Source organism: Erpetoichthys calabaricus, chromosome 11, assembly GCF_900747795.2.
Source record: "Erpetoichthys calabaricus chromosome 11, fErpCal1.3, whole genome shotgun sequence".
NCBI lineage: Eukaryota > Metazoa > Chordata > Cladistia > Polypteriformes > Polypteridae > Erpetoichthys > Erpetoichthys calabaricus.
Window position 1 is genome coordinate 90,890,575 of NC_041404.2, and position 24,913 is coordinate 90,915,487.

The 24,913-nt window shown below is 38.6% G+C and overlaps 1 protein-coding gene across 10 annotated transcripts in view; it reads right to left on the minus strand.

Annotated features, from left to right (window-relative positions):
- The window catches only part of cpt1a2b (carnitine palmitoyltransferase 1A2b), a 165,227-nt gene that overhangs the window by 130,467 nt on the left and 9,847 nt on the right, over positions 1-24,913 (minus strand). The window contains exon 1 of one of the 10 annotated variants that reach the window (XM_051933696.1): positions 464-560. The exons of 8 other annotated variants lie outside the window; for them this stretch is intronic. The gene's annotated coding sequence lies outside the window, so the exon portion shown is untranslated. Of the gene's footprint in view, positions 1-463; positions 566-24,913 lie in introns of those variants that run through there. One more of the 10 variants, XM_051933693.1, reaches the window with a different exon arrangement.

A 24,913-nucleotide genomic window follows, 5' to 3' on the forward strand; every position in this document is an offset into this window, starting at 1 on the left:
CTTCACTCATGAATTGCGTTAAAAAGTTTTAAAAAATTATGTAATTTTGCAGATAATGAAGCATGCAAAGAATAATTCTCTAACCTCATGTTATGCTATTGAGTAGTAACACACAACATACTGTAGTTAAGGAACATGCTGCGACAATTCAGAATAATTAAGATTTTTATGAGCAGTGATTGTTAAAAAGAGCAGAAGACATTCTGTACTGTAATTAGCTAGAAAAATGCAGATTTTAGATGAGCAACAGAAATTTAAATAATTAAATGTTTTGGTTTCTAAAAAAAAAAACCTTCATTCCAGGCAACTAGATACTGACTACATCCTCAGAACAATTTTCTTTAAATAGTTTACAAAGTCTACATGGCACTTGCTCCAGAAAACACAAAGCATTCCAGATGTGCCTTGTCATATAAAAGAATATGCAGACCACCTGGAAATGTAAAATGTAAAGTTTGCTTACAGTTTTCAGATACGCCACAGATCCAAAGTGTCCTTCTAACATTACCGGTGACTCTGAAGCTAAAAGCTAGAAGAAACCTGTTCAGTCATGTTCTGCCAATGACATACTGGCTAAGGGGGAGGTGAATTGCCTTTAACCTCCTTTCCACACCTCCAAGATAGTTTACTTTCTGACAACTTGCTTTCTCTCTCTCTCTCTGTTTTCATTCTCACTTGACAAACAAGTTCCTTCTGAATAGTCATGAAAATTTAATAATGAGCAGAATCATTGAAATGCTTATTTTTTTGGCCAATGGTGTGTTTTTTCTAAAACTATATGGAATTATGTAATCCATGCAGAATAAACCTAAGATTAAGGTTAAAATGGCCATGGGTTTTAAATTTTAGAGAACAGACAGCTTGCAAACCAGAATATACACCTGTTCATCGAGCTGTTAGTATAAGGCAAAACATCTATATCAGGGATACATAATAGGCATACAAGGAACTGTCCAGCTTAAATTGACCTTGACACCTAACTAGGACCTAGCTCCCAGCCTGTCCTTGAGTACATGTAGGAACACACATTCTAATGACTATACTAATGCAAACGAAACCAATGACTGAATGTCTGCTCTGTTTTTTCACTAGTTGTATACTGACAAGCAGTACAGTAACGACTCAAATTTTTAACTTTGGCAAAACATCAGCAACAAAACAATCCCACATGGTGGGAAGTACAGTTGCTACTATCTTGATTTGCAGTGAACTTTAAAGAAACCCTGCTTGGCAAGTTAAACAAGAATTTATTATGTAAAAATGGGCAAGATGATTTAAACAATAGAACCAAAGAAGGCAGCAGAAGCTTAAGAGGCCTCTCTCTAAAGGCAATATAGTTAAAAAATAAAAGAAAGAAGGTGGTTGTCATTTAGTGACTAGAACACCAGCCAGAGCAGGAAGGTCAGAAAGGACACTGTCCATATCCTTCTGTTCTCCCATTGTAAATATCTACAGCCTGTTAATAGATAATGAATTGCATGAATCAGCTGTAAAACTACTTCTGTTTATTTCCTTACATTGCTTAAGTGTCAGACACACAAGAGTGAATAAATAAACATACAGAAAATATCAAAACAAACTCTTATAGTGGCTGTAGTTGGATGATACAGTGGTTAGTACTGTTGCTTGATAACGTCAGTAACTATCTTTGTAGAGTCTGCATATTTTTCCAATGTCTGTTTATAAATTATTGGGGTACTCTCCACATTCCTAAGATTTGCACGATCGGTAAACTGGCAAAAGAAAAATGGACCAAAGTAACTGTGAATGTGTACGTGAGTGTTATTGAGACTGCCAACAGCAAAACAATATAGCTGTGACCAAAAGCTCACAAAATGGAATTGGATTTCCTAAATATCATCCAGCAAAACAAATATCCATACAATTAGAAAATCATGATAGATCAATACTCATAAAGTGTGAATTCAGGACATGCCTATCGAGTTTAGTGGAAACTCATTAATGAAACTAACACAGGAGAAGATCATCATGCACATCACATACACAAATCAAGAGCAATCTTCAGGAGAAAAACAAGTAATGCATTTGAGTACAGTAATCCCTCGCTATATCGCACGTCGACTTTTGCGGCTTCACTCTATCGCGGATTTTATATGTAAGCATATTTAAATATATCGCAGATATTTTGCTGGTTCGCAGATTTCTGCGGACAATGGGTCTTTTAATTTCTGGTACATGCTTCCTCAGTTGGTTTGCCCAGTTGATTTCATACAAGGGATGCTATTGGCAGATGGCTGAGAAGCTACCCAACCAGAGCGCGTATTACGTATTAAATAAAACTCCTCAAATATATTGTGAGCACGGGGGCTCTTCACACCCCTAGAGTATACGGCCACTCCTCAAAAAACACTGAAAGATTACCTTCACATTGCTCTCTTCTTTGCTGGGCTTACATATGGCTGCTTTATCAAGCGATACGCTTCCTGCACGGTGCTTCGCATACTTAAAAGATCAAACAGCACGTATTGATTTTTGATTTTTACTTTTCACTCTCTCTCTCTTGCTCTGACATTCTCTGCTCCTGACGGAGGGGGTGTGAGCAGGGGGGCTGTTCGCACACCTAGACGATATGGACGCTCGTCTAAAAATGCTGAAAGATTACCTTCAAGTTGCTCCCTTCTGTGCAGCTGCTTCGTGAAGCGACATGCTGCACGGTGCTTCGCATACTTAAAAGCTCGAAGGGTACGTATTGATTTTTGATTGTTTGTTTTTATCTGTCTCTCTCTCTCTCTCTGACATTCTCTGCTCCTGACGGAGGGGGTGTGAACTGCTGCCTTCCTTGCAACTGCTTTGTGCGGCGGTGCTTCGCATACTTAAAAGCCAAACAGCCCTATTGATTTGTTTGCTTTTCTCTCTCTCTCTGACATTCTCTGCTCCTGACGCGCACTCCTTTGAAGAGGAAGATATGTTTGCATTCTTTTAATTGTGAGACGGAACTGTCATCTCTGTCTTGTCATGGAGCACAGTTTAAACTTTTGAAAAAGAGACAAATGTTTGTTTGCAGTGTTTGAATAAAGTTCCTGTCTCTCTAGAACCTCCTGTGTTTCTGTGTAAATCTGTGACCCAAGCATGACAATATAAAAATAACCATATAAACATATGGTTTCTACTTCGCGGATTTTCACCTTTCGCGGGGGGGTCTGGAACGCAACCCCCACAATCGAGGAGGGATTACTGCACTTCTAATTCTAAAATTAATTAAGCTTCATATCCAGATCAGCATCCACCTAAACAGGGGGGTGGAGAGTTCCTGTGATGATTAAATGCACAGATACAAACTGGCTTCAAACATGATACTAAAATGTAGGATACAGGACTAGGGAGAGACAATGTATATGAAACTGAAGCATGTTTTTAGAATCTTATGTGACCCAATAAAACACAGATCCAGTTTACAGGATGAAATTTCTCAGGTACTGTAGATATATCATATCTAGAGCCACACAATCTGATCAGGTTTGAAATGATGCAATATTTTCTATCTATAAACCTTTTGGCAGAGGCTTCCGCTATCAACAGATTCTTCCAAACCATTGACCGCTAAATGTGAGTCCTGTAAGTGTTCTGCAAGTCTGGGAATATTTAAAGCTGCAGAATCCAACTCAAATAACATTGATAATGTTGAATTACCCATTAAGTGTTTCAAAGGATAACTTTCCCATAGCCATGGTTAAGAGCACATTCCTGGACCATTCAGCAAAGGGCAAAAGTTCTGATCAGTCTGACTGTGAGGAATCCACAGTTCATCTATGATATTTTTTAAAAACCTGGTTTACAAGTTCACTTTGCCCATTACTCCCCAGATAAAGGCTGGAAGATAAATAAAAGATAACATCTACTTTAGCATAAAATCATTTTCAAAACTAAAAAATAAACTGCAGACCTCTGTTAAACCAAATTTAACAGAAACAATAACAAAATTCTTTGTAAAGGGTAGTTTTATTCCATGAGGTCAAAATAAGCAGTTGAAGAAAACCAGTCAATAATAACCAAAATAATTAGTTACCAAGAGAAAGGAAAAAATTTGTAATAAAATCTAATGCAATGTCTTACTAGAGTCATGTACAAGGAAGCAACATAGATAGATAGATAGATAGATAGATAGATAGATAGATAGATAGATAGATAGATAGATAGATAGATAGATAGATAGATAGATAGATAGATAGATAGATAGATAGATAGATAGATAGACTTTATTAATCCCAAGGGGAAATTCACATACTCCAGCAGCAGCATACTGATACAAAAAAAAAGTTAAATTAAAGAGTAATAAAAATGTAGGTAAAAACAGACAATAACTTTGAATAATGTTAATGTTTAACCCCCAAGCCGGGTGGAATTGAAGAGTCGCATAGTTTGGGGGAGGAACGATCTCCTCAGTCTGTCAGTGGAGCAGGACAGTGACAGCAGTCTGTCACTGAAGCTGCTCCTCTGTCTGGAGATGACACTGTTTAGTGGATGCAGTGGATTCTCCATAATTGATAGGAGCCTGCTGAGCGCCCATCGCTCTGCCACGGATGTCAAACTGTCCAGCTCCATGCCTACAACAGAGTCTGCCTTCCTCACCAGTTTGTCCAAGAGTGAGGCGTCCTTCTTCTTTATGCTGCCTCCCCAGCATACCACTGCGTAGAAGAGGGCACTCGCCACAACCATCTGATAGAACATCTGCAGCATCTTATTGCAGATGTTGAAGGATGCCAGTCTTCTAAGGAACTATAGCTGGTTCTGTCCTCTCTTGCACAGAGAATCAGTATGCAATAGCATTACTAAAATCCCTGAAAAGCTTTCTTCTTCACACAATTTTCATAGCCTGACGTCAAAGAATATCGCAAAAAACGTTCTATTAATTTCTACATAGCCTTTTAAAAGGAAATCCAGGGTCCATTTAAAAATCTCCATCTGAAAATCATCAAGGCTAAAAGTAACCCTTGTGACCAGTAGGGGGAGTAACAGCACCACAAACCCCCAAGACACAACTGTACAACACAACCCTGGGTTCAAATACAAGATTTTTTTTTATTCTTTACCTCCACTCTCTTCTACAATAATACAACACAACAATAAGTCTCTAATCTCCTTCCACACCTCCCTTGAAGCCTCGTCCACACTCCCCCTGACTCTGACTACTCTTACAAGAAACTCTGCTTCTTTTATGCCAGACCTGGGAATACTTCCGGTGCCACAACATTGAACACTGTAAGCACTTCCAGGTCATGTGGAAGGCCATAAAAGAGGTCATACTGATCTCTTATAGCGTCCCCTAGTGGCAACCAAGAAATCCAACAGGGTTGTCCCATAGGACTACAATTCCAAGACTGCCTGTGGTTATACCTATCCGTGTCTCACCAGTGGGATGCTGCCACCTTGGATACAGTGTTTGAATATAACTTTAGGCGGAAGATGCCTCTTGTTCCTTCCATTGTGGCTTCCTTTTCTGGCCAGAAGCCAACCTTCAGCCCCTCAAACCCCTACGACACTCATAAACTTTATGGGGTCCTCGGGTAAAGAACTCTAATTAGGAGATGGATGAATTCCGCCCACGAGATTTAAAGGTTGCTCCACATCAATAAATGCAATTAATCTTTTGAAAGGGGCAGGGGATGATGGTTTCTGATTCAGGATTGTGATCTTCAATATTAAATTACATGGAAAAAGAATCTGTCTTTTTATATTTGTCTCTAGAATAATACATTATGTCCAGTGCTAGTGGACATAATGTCCAGTGCTAGTGTGTTTTACTTGTCACATTCTCTTATTTTTTCAAATTGTACATGTTTCTAAGGTCCAATGAAGTAAAGATAGCAGAGGAATAGGTGTTGTTTTTTATAATTATTTTGTTAAATTTAAGTCTTACTGAATAGTTCTTTTTTTACATAAAGAAAAAATTTCTATAGGATGTCTGGAAGGCCTAATAAAGCTATTTGCTAAGTTTTTAATGGAGTCTTCCATAGCTTATGCTTCTGGTTTTGACAAGGCATAAAACTTCCCCTTAGGCAGAGAAGCACCAGAAGGGTGATCAATAGTATAGGCGTTAGAGTAGTGTAGCATTAAGGTATGTGCTCATTGTTAATTAAAAACATCCTGAACATCTTGATATTGGATAGGTGCAATATTACTAATCTTGGATATTACTAATCTTGGTGGGGAAAATGTTTTAGACAATAACCAAAACCAGTTTGACTACAGGATTTTAGGCAACCTCATACAATCTGGTTGGAGACACATGGCAGGTTAAAAAAAATAGAATTCCTGATATAAAACCCCAACATGTGCCATTACTGGTTTAGTAATAAACAATATAACCCCTTTTCATATGTGCCCTGCATCAATGAGTAGAAAGCCTTCCCTGGACTTAACTGGGAGCTTACTAAAATTCAGTTGTTTGGCCAAGCCTGAGCTAGTAGAACACCCTACTGCTCCCGAGTCCACTAAAGTAGAAAGTAAAAAAGAATTATTAATTTTAATTGGCAAAAGAAAATGATTTCTATAACTGCATTGACTACACTTATTCACCCCACCAACCCTGAATAGGGATGAGCATTATTTCCCTATTTTAGGTTTTAAGCAGTTAGCTACAAAGTGACCATAACCCCCATAGTAGAAACAAAGACCACATGTGGTACTGCTTCTGTACTCTTGTGCACATAAGGTTGTTTAGCTCAACTCCACGTAAGTTGGTAAAATTATCTTTACTTGTGGGAGAGATAGGTCATCTGAATTAATATCACGCTTCTTTCATTTTTATCCTAAATTAGTCCAGTCCCTAAATTTAATTACAGCTCCTTAACATCTTCTAATGTATCATGTAAATTATGATCTAGCCATCTCATTTTAGCTCTTATGCAAGCCTCTTAATAAAAACAGAAATTAGAGTGGGTTTGTTCTAACCTAACTGCTGTTAAAGTTCTAAATGCTGTTTTATACTCAACTATGCTTCAGGTCACCTGCTTGAAAGTCTTAGTGCAGTTTGTTGCAACTCCTTTACGTTCAGGCTGGTCAATCACTACTCATGGGTCTAGAGTACAGTAGTGTTTCATGGCTACTTGTCCTTTACTTCTACTTGATATTACTCCATGAACTTTACAGGGTGTCTTATTAACTTGCATTGCACAATTCAGTATGGGCATGAGTGAAAGAAAGAGCTCAGCAGACGTCACCAGAAAGGGCTTTGCTTGCAGTGTTCAAAAGCAGCATTTGTTTGACCAAGCCAGGAGTCTCCTATTTGATCTGTCTGATAACAGACTGCTCCTGAAGGCCACAGAAATCCAAGAGAGTACCAAGTAGGATTGAATCTTAACTCAAAAGTCTAATTTGTCTATCTGTTCAAGCTACAGAGAAGATGGGGGCAAACCACCAATAGAAACTGACTCTCAAGAAGAGTCCAGCTACAAATTGATTTTTTAAGATTACTCCCATCTGCTTTATGAATAGGTTTATCTGACTTCTTCCTGCTCTTGCGCCACACCAATCTCAGTCTGTCCTATCTCTCCTTCTGAAGGCCATTGTAATCCAGACATTGTGGGTTTGTGGTTGGCTACTGGCAGTTACCACAGTGCAAATCTGTAAACTGAGATAAAATTGAAACCTAGAGATTACAATTTTAACCCAGCTTTTAATAAAAACAATATTAGAGCTGCTTTCCCTATAAGCTCTTTCTTTCCAAAATAGACTACAAGAAACTGGATATACATAAAGGCTTACTCATACTTTCAGGTGGCCATCATTATTAGCCTCAAACACCACTAGCTGTTTCGCATCACCTCTTCAGATATTTTGTCATCAAGAATCCTTATGAATCAGTTTAGGTCTAAGAAATGTTGATACTCTATAAAGAATGTGGAGTCCTTGTGGTGATGTACTAAAACTTGACATCAGCTCTTCAGGCAAGTACAGTAGTGCACATTTTCACAACTTCAGAAAAAAACAGCTGATGTGATATTACTTTCAATGCAGAGTTAGTGAGGCACTTTAAGCAGAATTGTACATCTCTAAAGCATGTGTTGTATTTTTAAATAGTATGAGAAAGCACACTGACTGTCATTGTATTTCTGTTGATGCGACCAGTCTTGCCCAGGTAGTGGTTTTCTACCTATATGGATAAGAAATTATCAAAATACTGTAACACTGAATCCAGCATATAGGGATACAAGTCCCATCTTGTTTCATAATATTCTTCATGAGCATCTATTCTACTGCTGACTCTGGAAGTATGTGGCAGGGCCTACAGCACATCACAGACTACATGACCACCACCAGCACAATCAGCTCCACAGTCTGCCGGATGATCTCAACACTTTCTACACCCGCTTTGAGACATCCAGCAACAGCACAGAGTGGAGACACACACACACACCTGGACCTCCTAACCACCCTCCCCTCCCCCAACAGTCTCTTCAGGTCAGGTACACAAAGCTTTAAGATCAACCCCCGTAAGGCAACAGGACTAGACAAAATCCCTGGGCGGGCTCTCAGAGCATGTGCCAACAAGCTGGCTGATGTTCTCTGCTCCATCTTCAACCTTTCCCTCAGTCAGAGCATCGTTCCGTCCTCCTTTAAGACTACAATCATCGTCTCTCTTGCTAAAAAAAAGCCCAACCACCTGCTTGAATGACTACAGGCCAGTAGCACTCACTCCAATCATCAAGAAGTGTTTTGAGAGAGTGGTGCTGGCCCACATTCAGAGCAGCATAACGGACACTCTGGACCCCCTGCAGTACGCCTACCGGCCCAACAAGTCCACCTCAGATGCCACCGCGGTTGCACTACATTATTCCCTCTCCCATCTGGAGAACAAAGACTCCTACATCAGGATGCTCTTTGTTGACTACAGCTCCGCCTTTAACATGGTTATCCCCCATAAATTGTCTGCACTTGGCCTGCACCCCACCCTCTGTGACTGGCTCCTAGACTTTCTGACTGGCAGGCCCCAGTCTGTAAGGAATAGGAATAATAGGATTTCTTCCACCATTATCACAAACACAGGCACCCCACAGGGATGTATCCTCAGCCCCATCCTCTACACCCTGTTCACCCACGACTGTGTTGCCTCCCACAAAGATAACGTCATCCTAAAGTTTGCAGACGACACCGCAGTGATAGGACACATCACTGGTGGGGATGAGGCAGCCTACAGGAGGGAGGTGGCCAGTCTGGCGTCATGGTGTGAGGACAACAACCTTACCTTCAACACAGACAAAATGAAGGAGATGATAGTGGACATGAGGATGGAGAGGAGACCTTACCAGCCACTGTTCACCCGAGGGCTTGAAGTGGAGAGAGTGAGCAGCATTAAATACCTGGGCATCTACATCAGTGAGGACCTCAGTTGGACACTTAACACCACACAGCTGGTCAAGAGGGCTCATCAGCGGCTGTACTTTCTGAGGAGGCTGAGGAAGTTTGGTATGTCGACTAAGATCCTCGGCAACTTTTACAGCTGCATTGTTGAGAGCATCTTAACCAGCTGCATCACCATGTGGTACGGTAACACTATTGCTATGGACCGCAACGCCTGCAGAGAGTGGTAAAGACTGCTGAGAAGATCACCAGGACCCCAGTGCCCTCTCTGTAGAGCATCTACAACTGCAGAGTCTGCAGGAGAACTGCCTTGATCCTCAGGGACCCCACTCACCCCCAACACGAACTGTTCACACTTCTACCCTCAGGCAGAAGGTATAGAAGTATGAAATGCAGGACTTCCAGGCTAAAGAACTCTTTCTTTCCCAAGGCCATAAAACTCCTAAATAACTGACTGGAGTTTATAACTATGGTTCATCTCATTCTACTACCTTACACAACTGTATTTAACTTGACCATCACACACCTACATGCACATTACACTCTATACTTCTATTCAGTTTTTATACTTTATGCTGCCTCTGTTACTTATTATCTATCTGCTACTTATTATTTATGTTTATCGCTATATGTTGGTTTTGTCATTTGGTGCGGACAGCAAAGAAAGAATTTCATTGTACAGGGAAACGTGTTTCCTTACTGTGCACATGACAATAAACTTTGAACTTGAACATGTTTTCATCTTACACTGCTTTGGGGGATATTTGCACTTAGTAATCAATTTTTGCCAATCAGTCATTAAAAAAGAAGCCCCACAGGATAATTATAGTATTTGCTCTAATGTCAATGATTACAATATGCATACTTTTTCCAAGTCAAAATAAAATAAATTTTCTATGAAAGATGTATAATGTGAAATCACCAAATTAAATGTAGAAAAAGTTAGAATTTGTAAAATTATGCCATTGATCATATTTTAAATACAAAACTTTTACACCAGATAAAATATTGCCAAACTAACGTGATGTTATGGTGTATAACATCTACATCTTATTCTGTATTATATTTTGCTCAATCCCAACAAGATGAATTCAAATGTAGGAGGCATTATAATAAAAAAAGGAATATCCTCTTCCCTTATACCTGACTTTTATAACAGTTGTTCATAGCTTAGTGCTAATTTGGTTTACAGACTGGGAAAGGAAGCCTGAGTTGATACCTCAGGCTATTGATTACTTTATGGATGGACATCTGGGATAACAATTGGGTTTATGGCCTGGGAAAGGAAGGCTGAGACAATATCAAAGAACTTTATTACCTGGGGAGCAAAATTCATCCATCATATTGACAGCCAGCCAATCAGGTGCATGGAACATTCCTGTGCTGTTAAACCATGGCATGAAACTTTATAATAAATATGCCTCATTTTGAAAGAAACGTCAGCAGAAGAAGAAGAGAAACAGTGACGACGGAAGAGCGATGTCAGAGAATAAAACAAAGGCACGTGTGACCAGTTTTCCAGTTTTCATCCGATCATTAGTTAACAGCATTCTCATGAACATCGATTGCTAAATCAAACTCCACCCTGGGACTTTCATCCTTGACGTCACTGATTCCTTTCAGTAAGCTTTTTTAAGACTATTTTATTCAGACTTTACTATCGATCTTATTTTCTATTACTTGTTATTGTTCTTTAATAAATAGTAACTTGTTTTCATCTTTTTATGCTTTGTCTTAATGTGTACAGTGATTGAAGTAATAAGGTAGATTTCTAAGAGCACCTGGCGTAGCTGGAGATTTTGCCATTAGCTCTGTGCTGCGGGGTTTTAAGGCTGAGAGTGAGAGCACCACTCAATAGTTAGGGACAGTACGAGAAGAAGGTATTCTTGGCTGATAAATGTCCTATAGTCAAGGATACTGAGTCTTTGTATGTTTTAATATTTTCTTGGAGACCAAAAGTAACATTTAGGTCTGAGGTCTATTTAAAACATTGTATGTTGTTCGTGCAGATAATAAATAAGTCTCTTGATGTGCTGAGAGAGTGACAAGTTGTGTTATACCTAAAGCATTTGAGTGGTTTTTAAGTGCTAAAAGTTAGCCAACTGTGTGTGTGTCATTCATAGGGCATTGTTGTGGTTAGGGTCTGAGTGTGTGTGTATCTATGTATGTGTGTGTGTTATTATTTAGGGTGCGAGAGTAGACCAATAACGAAATTGACAAAGAAAAGGGTAAACAGACAATAACACACATGGCATATTAAAATGTATTATATTGCACATCCAAATAAAATTTTTAATTTGTTTAATTAAAAGCTTTGACCTGGTCACGAGCCTATTCTAGTGAATTCTGATTTTGGCACTCCATTGTCTCCAGCAGGAAAATTCCAATTAATTTGGCTAACTTGGTTGACAACAGGTACATATACGTGACACAGAATAATTGTGTTACAAAAAGGATATATAAATAGTGTTTCAAAAATAGAGTTTTGTTACTCTAGTTGGTCATAACAATGTGAGAAGTGCTCTGGCAGTAATTTCACTTGAATGATTTATCCTGTCCTGAAGCAAAGTATGGTATAACTGACATATGATTTTTGTCACTGATGCTTTATTTTGAGTAGTCTTCTCCTTTTAAAACTTACTTTCCTAAAATCTACCCTATGCATATACTATGCAATTGATTTTGGTTCTGAAACTGTGGATCTGAGCTAGTAATGCACTGGCATGCAATAGTTTTGTATGTTGTAGCAACTTAAGTTTTCTGTTATAAAATTGAGTGTCAAAATGAAAGAAAAATCACAGACCTACTCATATGACAGTTTTCATCTTGTAGTGAAAAAAAATCAGTGGGTCCAGAATAAAGAAAACATAATATTCCATAACAGTCCAACATTGCAGTGGTAGTATGACGGCGTGGGAATGCTTTGCTGACTTTAGAGCTGGAAGTCTTCACAAAACTGAAGAAAATACGAATTCTAATCTCTATCAGAAAATGTTTAAAGAAAAATATCTGATCATCTACTTAAATTATCTGATAAACGTAAGTGGCCACATCTGGAAAATGAAGTATCCAATACATTAAAAAATTATTCACAGTTGAAAGTTAACTTCACATTATATTGTCTCAGATACTAAATCTACTGTACAATATATTAAATTAAGAATTTTTCTGGTTGATCTACAAAACTGTGTACATCATGCCAAATCAACAGAAACTTAGCTATTCAAACCCTACCCCCAGCATTGATGTCCTACAGTATGGTAAAGATTTTTTCCACAAACAAATCTAAATGAAGACAAAAGTACATTCAAATCAAATGAAGCATATAATTACAAAGAAGCTTGCATCGAGGGAAAAGTACAAGACCACATCAAATGCACTTAACATACATCAAAGTTAAATGTAATTCATCATACGGAAGTGGAAAAATATGAAAGCATAGCAACACTGACATCCATTTAAACTTAAGACTCTGAACAACAACGACACCTGTCAAAAAGGACACTGTGATGACAACTGCCACTCTGAATGAGTTGCAGAAGTCAGTGACTGCAATTGGAAAGGATCTTTATGGCTCAACAATCTCCAAGGCACTGAAACAAAAATGATTTTGCCCATAAATTATTTGTAAAAACTCACTTGGATGATGCTACAAAGAAATTTTATGTCTCTGAATGGTCTGGTCAGAGTCCTGACCTTAACCTCCTCAAATAACTGTACCTGCGTGGCTTTTGAGACCTAATAATTACTGTCCACCGCTTGCTCCCCATCTAACCTAGCACAACTTGAAACAATTTTGTAAAGATGGATGTGCAAATCTTACTCCATCACGTTGTATAAACTTAATACAGACTGATGCAAGAAAGACTACTTTCTGTAATAGCTGTGAGAGGTTATTCAACCAAGTACAGAATGGGAGAGGGGTGCATATTTACAAGTGGTTGACATCTCCATTTTTGTATTTAAAATTTTAATGGTTCATAATTTGTTTTTCTTTTGGGTGCAACTCTGAAAAAAAGTGTTTGATTTAAAAATAAAAATTTCTAGCCAATTTATCAATACCACAGGTCGTCCCAAACATTTATATCAGTGGTCGGGGAACAGGGGTAAATTACCCCAATTGGGGTAAAAGTGATATTTTCGGGGGTAATAAGGACTCAGTAAAGACGTAAGTACATAAATAAATAAAAAGCTTGTTTCTTGTTGCGACTTACATTTTTCTTCCTGATCTGTTAACACGCTAGAAAGTGGCATATCTAAACGAACGTATCTCGTAGAGTGAGCTCCCGGTCTGATTGCAACCAATACTTATAACTTCACCACGCGTCGAATACAAAAGCGGTAACACTGTGCGGGTGGGGGGCACGCGTCCATTAAAAGGAGGCAGTGAACGGCCAAAGATTAATTCTACCAGATACCGAAGATTGATTCGCCACGGTGCAGCCGAACGAGACGCATCTAGTCCACCACCACCAGCGACTACAATAATTGAAAGCGCCTATATCGCGCCACTACCGCTGCCGACAACACCAGGGAGAGACGACTCGAGCGCATACATCACGCCCCTTTGCATATTGAGACCCTGCCACCATAGCCTCAAATAGATTCGCTACAATATTTTGCTGAAAAACTTCGACGATCAAGGTAAGACAGTGTTGTATTATCACTTTGGTGGCCGGTGATACGTATGTGGTATCATGATTGCACCGACCGTTGGTGTCCGGTGATACGACGTACTAACCACGTTTTCGTCAACCATTTTTGCTCCATAGCACACCTCGATCCTTATGTATATTTCCTTTTTTTTTTTTGGAAATTCAATTAAGACTATTAGAAAAATAATTTATTTACGTCGTAATCTATTTTTTTTTTGCATCGATCTACATTGAATTTTGAAAACAACTGATAAGACTGTATTTGGTAGGCGGGAGTAAAAGTTTTTTCTTAATTTATCGCAAACAATATTTTTTATAACTATTTATGAAGTTTTGAAAAAAAATTTGTGTGTGTTTTTTATGCAGTCCCTATTACCGCATAAAAACAGGTTTGAGTGTATTTCGAACACCAAAGTTGGAAATGCGATGCAGTGTGATACATATGGTCAACATGAAAGCATTTTTTCATAAAGATCTCTTCACCGCTCATCTATTCACAGAAAAATAAACAACGTGAAATCATTTACTTCGATCTTGTTAAATGTGTCAATATTTTTTCTCTTTCTAATGAACCTATTTAAACATTTACTCACATAATTTGTTTCCCAAACTCATAAGTTGAATGATTAAATTAATTTAAATATTATGTCAGTGGTTTTCAACACCTTTTTTACAATTTCCTATGTAGTTATTTGAACGTGTTTCTAAATTAAACTAATAAAATAAACCTTGTTTTTTTTTCACCGCAGACTTGTCTTATTTTTGGATGACAAAAGCTGCAAAGGCTTTCAATATTGCACATGAGGATGCAGTGAAAAAGTTGCTATCTTTTGCAACCTACCTTTGTGAGCAAGGGTTTTCTGCTTTGTTAAATACAAAAACAAAACACAGAAACAGATTGGAGCCCAGAGACGATATTCAAATTGCTTTGACATCAAAATGCCCTAATTTTGATGTCATTGTTTCAAAAATGAAACAACACCATTTCGCCAAGTGAATGTTGTCCTTTTATTTTTTTATTATCTATCCTTTTATTTTTATATTATATTTGAAAACAGATTCAATAAATAATTTGAATTTAAAAACAACGATTTTTTTCCTTTCAAATCATGGGGGTAACAGTGACTTAAGTAAACATATTTTAGGGTAATGGGTAAAAAAGTTCTCCGACCCCTGATTTATATGAAACAAGGGCAGCAGTCTGAATACTTTTTCAAGAAACTGTATATAAAATCCACAGTAGATCCGTTCAATTTATTGCAAGACTAAAGGGCATGAGGAGAGGTTGAAGGAAAAGAAGACAGTAGTATAAGGCCTGTCATACATGCTCAATAGTTGCTTCATCAGTACTGGGACAACCTAGATTGCATCCTGCACTGGTTTTACCATATAATAATTGCAAATGAAGTTGGTCAGTCTTTATGAAATTTAACCAAGAACAATAAATACAGAGAGGAAACTGATTTTGTTTCATTAGAAGAAAGAACACAAAATAGTTTCTCCACAGGTGATGCCATGTAGGACAGACTTCCTTTTCCAGAAACTAGTTGTCTGATTGCAATGGCTGCATCATCATCTGTAATCAGAATATAAGTTTAATGTCACTGTGCTCTGTACAAAAAATATTTTATAAATCCACTCACATGTACAGGCCAGGCCAAAGTTAGGACACAGAGGATCTCAGCATTTAGAACTGCTAGGCAAGCATTTGAAGAGAGAAAGCTACGAAAATGGGTATTATACTATTTCTGTATATTAGAGATGAAATGTAATCCTCCCTTTCCCTTGTTTGGAACATAAGTAAGGTCCTGCATGTGGAGAAAACAGTACAAAAGACTTGGACAGCAGATAAAATACCTCAATGCCGACGAACGGATGGGTGATAACGTCATCTGTCCTGAAAAGTCTTCCATCGTAGCGACGAAAAATGGCAGACTGTATACATCGATACTCCACCTGGGTAATTGTCTTGCCATTTGGCTTCCTTCGTTTGTAATGCAGCGTAAATCATCACTAAAGAAAGCTAAGTTATTTTCTCTTATGTGATTTCTTACCGCCATATCACTATGGAAGGGATATCGCCTTTTTAGATTATATCTATATAGTTTTGGGTTACTTAAAACGCCGCAATTAAAAAGAACTTATTCCAGCTAGGGAGCTAGCAACTCCTAGAGGAAATACCATCAACATTGACTGATAATGAGATAGCTTTTAGAAACTTAAATACTTTTACTCTTCCATTTTATATCTTCTTTGTCACAGTAACAATTGTAGTTATTCTATAATAAAGAATTCAAGATGCTTACATCATTTTAACTAACCCTGAATATTTGAAAAGAAGAAGTAACGCTGAAACCTGGATTAATTTAAAAAACAATGTAATCTGGTTACAAGTAAATTTCACATAAACATTAGAAAATATTTTTTCACACAAAGAATTATAAATATTTGTAATCATTTAAAGTAAAATTCTGACACTGGAAGATAGTGCTTCAGATTATACTAAACATCACACAGTACTAAAGCCAACAGCAGTTATGTAAGAATTTAATTAGCCAAAACTTCCAGATAATAAAAAAGTGTGCTTCTTTATATTGTTTGACCTGATATTGCTAATGCAAATAAAAGCAGCTTATACAATAGTACCCCTAAGAAGACTACCATTATCAAGGAGCCAGGCAATCAGAAATCTAATTCTACACTGCAAGGTGGCTGACAGTAACATCCTGGAAAGCTAAAAATCAAAACTTCAAGGCTACATACAAAAAAAGGAAAGTATCTCTTTCAAAAAGATAAAATAGGTAAAAGTTACTCTTAGCCTGAAAAAAATGAACATTAGAATCATAACCCGATGATGGCTACATGACCAAAATGTTTTGACTTTAATATTTTTTATTTGTTTCAATGTGGGAGTAACCATTGTCATTTTTTCCATTAGCAGATACAGGATGACACACTAAGCACATCTTTATTGACATATAAATACTTAAGAAATTCGGTTACAACTACACATTATTTTCAAAGAAAGTCAGTAGCCAATTCCACAGAATAACTTTCCTTCGATAATATTCATTGTACATACAGTTTGCATACTTGGTGGAGTCTTACACTAATTTTAAATCATACTTGCTAAAACAAAAGTAAATTCTGTTTGTAAACATCTGGAATATATGCATCTTACAAAACAGCAACATTTAGCCTGTATGATATACTGCAAGCTATGTTGGAAGGCCCCACTGTACCTTCTTCATGTGGTTTTCCTAAGTTAAATCCAATGCCAATCACTGGAGATTTGTGATGCAAGGAGCCCAAACCAGCTAGCTCCTCTGTTCTGTTGATATAAAGGGAGCGTGATGTATGTGGTGAACAAAGCCAGGCCCCTTGGTGACTTAGCTTTTTAACAAAGAGTTGAACTTACTTTTAACAAAGCAGCATGTAGAAACCCAGTCGTTTAATACAGCATGGCATTTTGACTAGTTTATTTAAATCGAAAATTAAAGGTTATGGGCCCCCCTTGGTCATTTTAGCGCACCAAGAGCGAGTCATTTAATCAAGTGGAGGTCGGGGGAGGTCAATCTTGGTCATTTCAGTGCATGTACACTCAGTCATTTGATTGGGGGGTGTATTGGTGAAAAGGCACCCTGCTGTAACAGCCCCCTGGGCACACATCCAGAACAACCTGATGTTATATTTGCACCTGGTGGCGAGGACTTCCATGAACCATGGAAAAACACCTCTATTCCACCTTTGCTGATCTAACAATCCACCTGGACAGTCAGTAGCAAATAAAGTAACCACACAGTCCAGTCTTCACAAGACAAGCATTCTAAAGGTGGTCCACCTCTAAAAGACCCATTGACATATTATGAAGTGTCACAATTCTATATTTTCCACAAACAATTATGACCATCAAAGGACAAACTTAGATTCATTTAAATTGGGACAATTTACTACTTAATAAAACTAGACTGGCCTGATTGTACAATACTTGGGATGTGGGAAGAAATCTGAGTACAAGAAGAAATCTAACATGAACTGTGAGTGTCTTAATAACTCTGAACAGACATTATCTGGGTCAGGATTTAAACCCAGGTACTGTGGCATAGCAGTGCTAAACAATGCATCACCACAATGACAGTTGTATTCAGCGCTAACCAATGTACTGTGTTTCAGGAGCATTTTATTTACTTTCAGCTTATTTACACTGTAGTGCATAGATACTAATTATACTATTGACTAATTGAAATTCCCTCAGGTTTAAAATGAATATACAGCATAAGACAATGTCATTATTATGTGGTGCTAGGTGTTGGAAAAAAATATTATTGATAAAGATTTAATAGTTTTCTGCATTCTGATAATCAGTCATAAGATTTTAATTGTCTCATTTTGGGCTAAATATTTTGTAATAGGGCTATGAATCATTAATTGAGATTAGAATGTTCCATTCTCAAAATATAATTGAATATTTATGAATGTGTGTTTAAAACTACATAAATACAGTCAAAGTAAAAAGTATGTGAACCCTTTGGAATTATCTGGTTTACTGCATAAATTGGTCATAAAAAGTGATCTGATCTTCATCTAAGTCACAGGTACTGATATACACAATGAGCTTAAGCCAATAACAAACAAAAAATTCTACTCTTTCATGTCTTTATTTTACAAACACATTCAATGTTCACAGTGATAGTGGAAAAAGTAAGTGAATCTTGGGATTTAATAACTGGTTGACCCTCCTTTGGCAGCAATGACCTTAACCAGGCACTTTCTGTAACTGCAGATCAGACCTGCACATCGTGCAGGGGGAATTTTAGCCCATTCTTCCCTGCAGAACTGCCTTAACTCTTCCATATTCTTTGGTTGTCTTCTGTGTATGGCTCTCTTCAAGTCATTCCACAGCATCTCAATAGGATTGAGATTTGGGCTCTGACTGGGCCACTCCAAAAGGCGGAGTTTGTTCTTCTGAAGCCATTGTGCTGTGGATTTGCTGTGATGTTTAGGGTCATTGTCCTGTTGCATCACCCAGCCTCATCTGAATTTAACTTGACAGACAGACACCCTCACATTACCCTGGAGAATTTGTTGATAAACTGGTGAATTCGTTTTCCCCTCAATGATGGTAAGCTGTCCAGGCCCTGATGCAGCAAAGCAGGCCCAAATCATGATGTTCCCTCCACCATACTTTACTGTAGGGATGATGTTTTGATGTTGATATGCAGTGCCCTTTTTACGCCAAATGAAGTTCTGCTTGTTCCTCCCAAATTGTTCAATTTTGGTTTCATCACTCCACAAAACATTTTCCCAGTACTGTTGTGGAGTGTCCAAGTGCTTTTTCATAAACTTCAGGCATTCAGCAATGTTCTTTTTTGATAGCAGTGGCTTCCTTCTTGGTGTCCTGCCATGGACTCCTTTCTTGTTCAATGTTTTGCGTATAGTTGACTCATGAACAGAGGTGTTAGCCAGTTCTAATGACTTCAAGTCCTTTGCTGTCACTCTAGGGTTCTTCTTTACCTCATTGCTGACTTTGCGTTGTGCTCTTGGGGTCATCTTGGCAGGGCGCCCACTTCTAGGCAGAGTAACCACAATACCAAATTGTCTCCATTTATAGACAACTTGCCTAACAGTAGACTGATGAATATCTAAAATCTTTGAGATGACTTTATAACCCTTTCCAGCCTTATATAGATTAACAATCCTCGATCATAGCTCTTCAGACAGCTCTTTTGTGCTCTTTTCCAACCTGAGCTGTCACTCTAATATACTCATTTCTAATCATGTCCATCGTCGTCACACCCAGTGCAAATCTTAGCATCTTTAACTCTGCCATCTCTAGCTCTGTCTCCTGCTTTCTGGTCAGTGTCACCGTCTCCAACCCATATAACAAAGCTGGTCTCACTACTGTCCTGTAGACCTTGCCTTTCGCTCTTGCTGGTAACCGTCAATCACAAATTACTCCTGACACTTTTCTCCACCCATTCCACCCTGCCTGCACTCTCTTTTTCACCTCTCTTCCACAATCCCTGTTATTCTGTACTGTTGATCCCAAGCATTTAAACTCATCCACCTTAACCAACTCTATTCCTTGCATCCTAACCATTCCACTGACCTTCCTCACATTCACACACATGTATTCTGTCTTGTTCCTACTGACCTTCATTCCTCTCCTCTCTAGAGCATATCTCCACTTCTCCAGGGTTTCCTCAACCTTCTCCCTACTCTCGCTAGAGATCAACAAACATCATAGTCCAAGGGGACTCCTGTCTAATCTCATCTGCCAACCTGTCCATCACCACTGCAAATAAGAAAGTGCTCAGTGCCAATCCCTGATGTAATTCTACCTCAATGTTGAATGCATCCATCATGCCTACCGCAGACCTCACCACTGTCACACTTCCCTCGTACATATCCTGTACAACTCTTACATACTTCTCTGCCACTAATTTCCATAAGCTAAATATGAAAAAAATACAGAAATCTTATGTGTTGGCAAAAATGGACATAGTGAGTGCCTTAGAAATAAGCCTGATCCCTTAGCATTAAAAGTCAAGGTGGAAGTAAAGAATTTAGGTGTTATTATGATCGCTGATGTAAACATTAAATCACATATTGACAATATTACTAGGACTGCATTTTTTATTTATGGAACATTGTAAAATTAAGACCTTACAACATGGTAAAAAAATTAATTCATTATTTTGTTTTTTTGTCGAGTAGATTACAGTAACACACTCCTAACTTGACTACTTAAGAAAAGCAAAAAATCAGTTGCAGTCAGTTCAGAATACAGCACCAAGAAATACATCTTACAAGTTTTAGCATTGTTACATAGTTACCGGTGTCCTTCAGAACTGATTTTAAAATACTACTAATAGTATATAAAGCTCTGAATAATGCTGCTTCCACCTATATTTTGGAGTGGTTGTCCTCTCACAATGCTATTTGTAACCTTAGATCTGGTTTTCTTATTATTTCAAAACTTAAGTATAAAAGATGTGGTGAAGCAGCCTTTTACTTTTAGGCACGAAAAATTTGGAATTTTTTACTAATACAGTAGAGATATGCCGAGCTAATACCATGAAACATTAAAAAAAAACTAACTAAATATCCAGTTTTTTAATATGGCTTTTTTGCATGTTAGTTCTACTTCTAATAGATTATAAGTGCATATAAGTATCAAATAATTAATGAATTTGCAAACATTTTTAATTTTTACTTTTCTCTGCATTTTCTTGTGTTTTTTCAATGGTGGGGTTTGTTTCTCAAAGTATTGTACAGTTGTCTGTGATGTTGAAATGAATGTGGACCTTCCAACTGTCAACAACACTTACAGAACCAAACCTTCTAGGATGAAAATAAAAAAGATTAGAATTTAAGCACATTTATATTAAATAGAATGCTCAGAAGGGAATCGACCATCTTTTGGTCTTTGGAACCCCTGCAGATTTTGTTTTTGCTTTTCCTCCAGTGTCTTACACTTGGTGTTTTTCTTTTTTTAATTTTTCTGTCCTCCCTGGCCATCTGACCAATGCATCATACTAACTAACATCCAATCAAAAATGTATCTCTGGAAGCCCTTATTGTTTCATGAATACCAAGTTCAACCATAAAATGAAAATATTGTATATGTGGTTTTAATTTAAATTAGCAGCTTTAATAAATGTAATAACTTAAACAAAAAAAAACAGTGACTATATACATTAAACAAATTCACATATATATTATTCTTCAGTGGGCGGCACGGTGGCGCAGTGGGTAGCGCTGCTGCCTCGCAGTTAGGAGACCCGGGTTCGCTTCCTAGGTCCTCCCTGCATGGAGTTTGCATGTTCTCCCCGTGGGTGTACTCTGGGTACTCCGGCTTCCTCCCACAGTCCAAAGACATGCAGGTTAGGCGGACTGGCGATCCTAAATTGTCCCTAGTGTGTGGGTGTGTGTGTGCGCACCCTGCGGTGGGCTGGCGTCCTGCCTGGGGTTTGTTTCCTGCCTTGCGCCCTGTGGTGGCTGGGATTGGCTCCAGCAGAACCCCGTGACCCTGTAGTTAGGTAATAGCGGGTTGGATAATGGCTGGATAGATTATCTTCAGTCATACTTAAATACCCATGTAGATATATTTCCTTTTTTTTTAAAACTTAGCTGTATCTTCAAAGGCAGCATGGTGGTGCAATGTTAGCACTGCTACTTAGCAGTAAGGAGCTCAGGGTTTGTGACCCAAGTCCTCCCTGCATTATTATAAATCAGAAAAAGTAACTAGGGGGCTCCGCCCCCTGCTCGCTTCGCTCACCAACCCCTGGTCTTGGGTAACCCGAAATAGATTTGAAAGAGATTATTTATCTCCGTCAGTTGTGGTCTTTCGTTTTGAACCCGTGCCTGCTTTGCTTCCGCAGTTTCAGACGCTTGTTTTAGGCGCCTGCGTTCATTGATCTTATCCAGGTGGGCTCGTGTTTGTATCATTGAGCTGTATTGTGTTTGAATTTGGTGTAAAGCGTTCAGTGGTTTGTACAATCCCAAGCAGCACATTATTCCTAACTTCACTCCGCAGTAGTGCCACTCACAATATGGCGGTGACGCCTGCGCCTTCACTCCGCAGTAGTGCCACTCACAATATGGCGGTGATGCCTGCGCCTTTCGTACTATCTTTGTGGACCTGTGGGGCCTCCGTAGCCTCTCACGTTTGACTCTGGGGTGCAGCGCAGAATCTTCTTTTTTGTGTGGTTGTGTCGTTAGTGGTAGCTATGGGCACGTTGTTGCTTCATTTCTCATTCACGTTAGTTGAGCTCTTTCGTTCTTGGGCCGTGACTCCTTCGTTCGCGGTGGATATGACTTCGCTTGTGGTTTATGAGACACGCGCCTGCGCAGTACGTCTCATGGTCCCATCGCCGTGTCCCTGCATCCATATCCGGTGTATTCTCGGTTAGTAATATGGATAGTCCAAGGACAGACCACTGAGGGATTCCACTTATGATGTCACTCCACGTGGAAGATTCTTGTCTTATCTGTACTCTGTGTTTCCTGTCTATTAAACACCTTGAGATCCGGATTTGTAGATTACCTCTGATGCCAACAGCTTCTAGTTTTAGAATTAATTTTAGGTGTGGGACTGTATTAAAGGATTTTTGAAAGTCTAAGTAAATTATGTCAAATGCTTTGCATTTGTCAACCATTCCAGTTGCCTGTTCATAAAAATCTAAAAGATTGGTTCTCCCTCTCGTAAACCCATGCTGGCTGTTATTTAGTATATTAATTTCACTGAGGTACTTTTCTAATTTATTTCCCATTATAGTTCCATAATTTTGCATGATACAGAAGTAAGACTTATTAGTCTGTAATTATCAGGATCCATTCTATCTGCTTTCTTAAACATATTTTCACATTTCCAATTTTCCAGTCCTCCTGTACTTCTCCTTTCTAAAGTGGCTGCTTAACCAAGCCTAAAAAGGGTTTATAAATGATGTCTTTAATTCCCTTCAACACAGTATGTAAAATCCAATCAGGTCCAGGGGTTTTACTAGTCTTCAACATATCGAGGGCTTGAAGCACATCTGACTATTCTGTTTTAAAATGTAGGAACTCAGAGGTTGTTATGCTTCTGTATTGGGGTATTCTATAGGGTGGTCCAGATCTAATTATGCAATTTTCATTACGCTATAACTTATTAAGTTTATTACATAGAGAATTCACAAAAAAATTGTATCAGTTTCTTTCTTTACAAATCTATCCATCCATCCATTATCCAACCCGCTGTATCCTAACTACAGGGTTACGGGGGTCTACTTGGGTTAAATATTTGTTTAGCTCATTTTCTAATTCCTTCTCATTTTGAATTATTTCTCATTTTGTGTCCCTAAGGTTTCTTAAATTCTCTTTGATCTTCTTTTTAATGAAGTAGTACTCAAAAAGTTGCTTGTTGTTTGTTTTTGGCTTCACTAGCAATTTTGTGTTCAGTTTCTTTTTGGACCTTGTGGTATAGCGGGTCAAAAGCTCATATTAAAAAGGCCAGTTTTTAAATTGATAATCACCACATTCATGGCTTAAAGAGGGAGCGTGGTAGTTTGGCCAGAGCGGTTCCTGGTCGCTGCGTGAGGCAGGTGTTTCCTTGCTTATGTGCACAAATGAGGAATTATCTGCATTTGTAATTGAAGCCGGGAGCTAGTAATCACCACACCTGAGCCACATCCACGTAATATATAGGAGAAGCGTGAGGTGGAAGGGGAGAGAGGACAAAAAAGAATGGAAGAGGCAGAGAGCAACATTGGGGGGGAAAAGTGTACGAGCCAGCCAGCTGAGGAAGAGAAAGGTCAGCGCAGTCAGAGGTCCCAGATACAGTAAGTGATCGATGCTCGTGGGACAGGATTGTGCCCATTGAGTTAATAGAGTGGCTATGATCAGGGACAACTTCAAGTGCGAGAAGGAAGATGGGAGGACCAACCCCGAGTGGTAAAGCAGACGCCGGCGGAGGCTGCAAGGACGGGGGTTGGTAGTATGAGAACTGCGGTGGCTGATATCTTGCCCGGTGAGCACAACTTTGAAAAAGCTGGAGAGACTGGGAAGGAGCTGAGCTTGGCTGGTGTGACCCCAATGTCGTTGAAAGGATTTTAATCTTGTTTTAGCCTTGTTTTAATCGTCTGGGATTTATACCTATTTTAATAGAGTATTTATTTAATGACTGCAACACTGCACTATTTGGACACTGTTTTTGGTTTTGTTTTTAATAAAAGCACTTTGCACATTTTGCACCATACCCTTGCTTCATTGTTGATGTCTTCACTGTCCAGCTCATCCAGTTACATCACAGACGGTGTCGGGTTTGAGAGCTCCCCAGAAGCCAGATGGGAGCATGAAGCAGAACCCGCATCGTCACAGACCTTTGAAGTGCTTTTTAAACCTCTTGCTGATCTCTACTTCACACAAACCACTAACTGCACTATTTAGGGTAATGG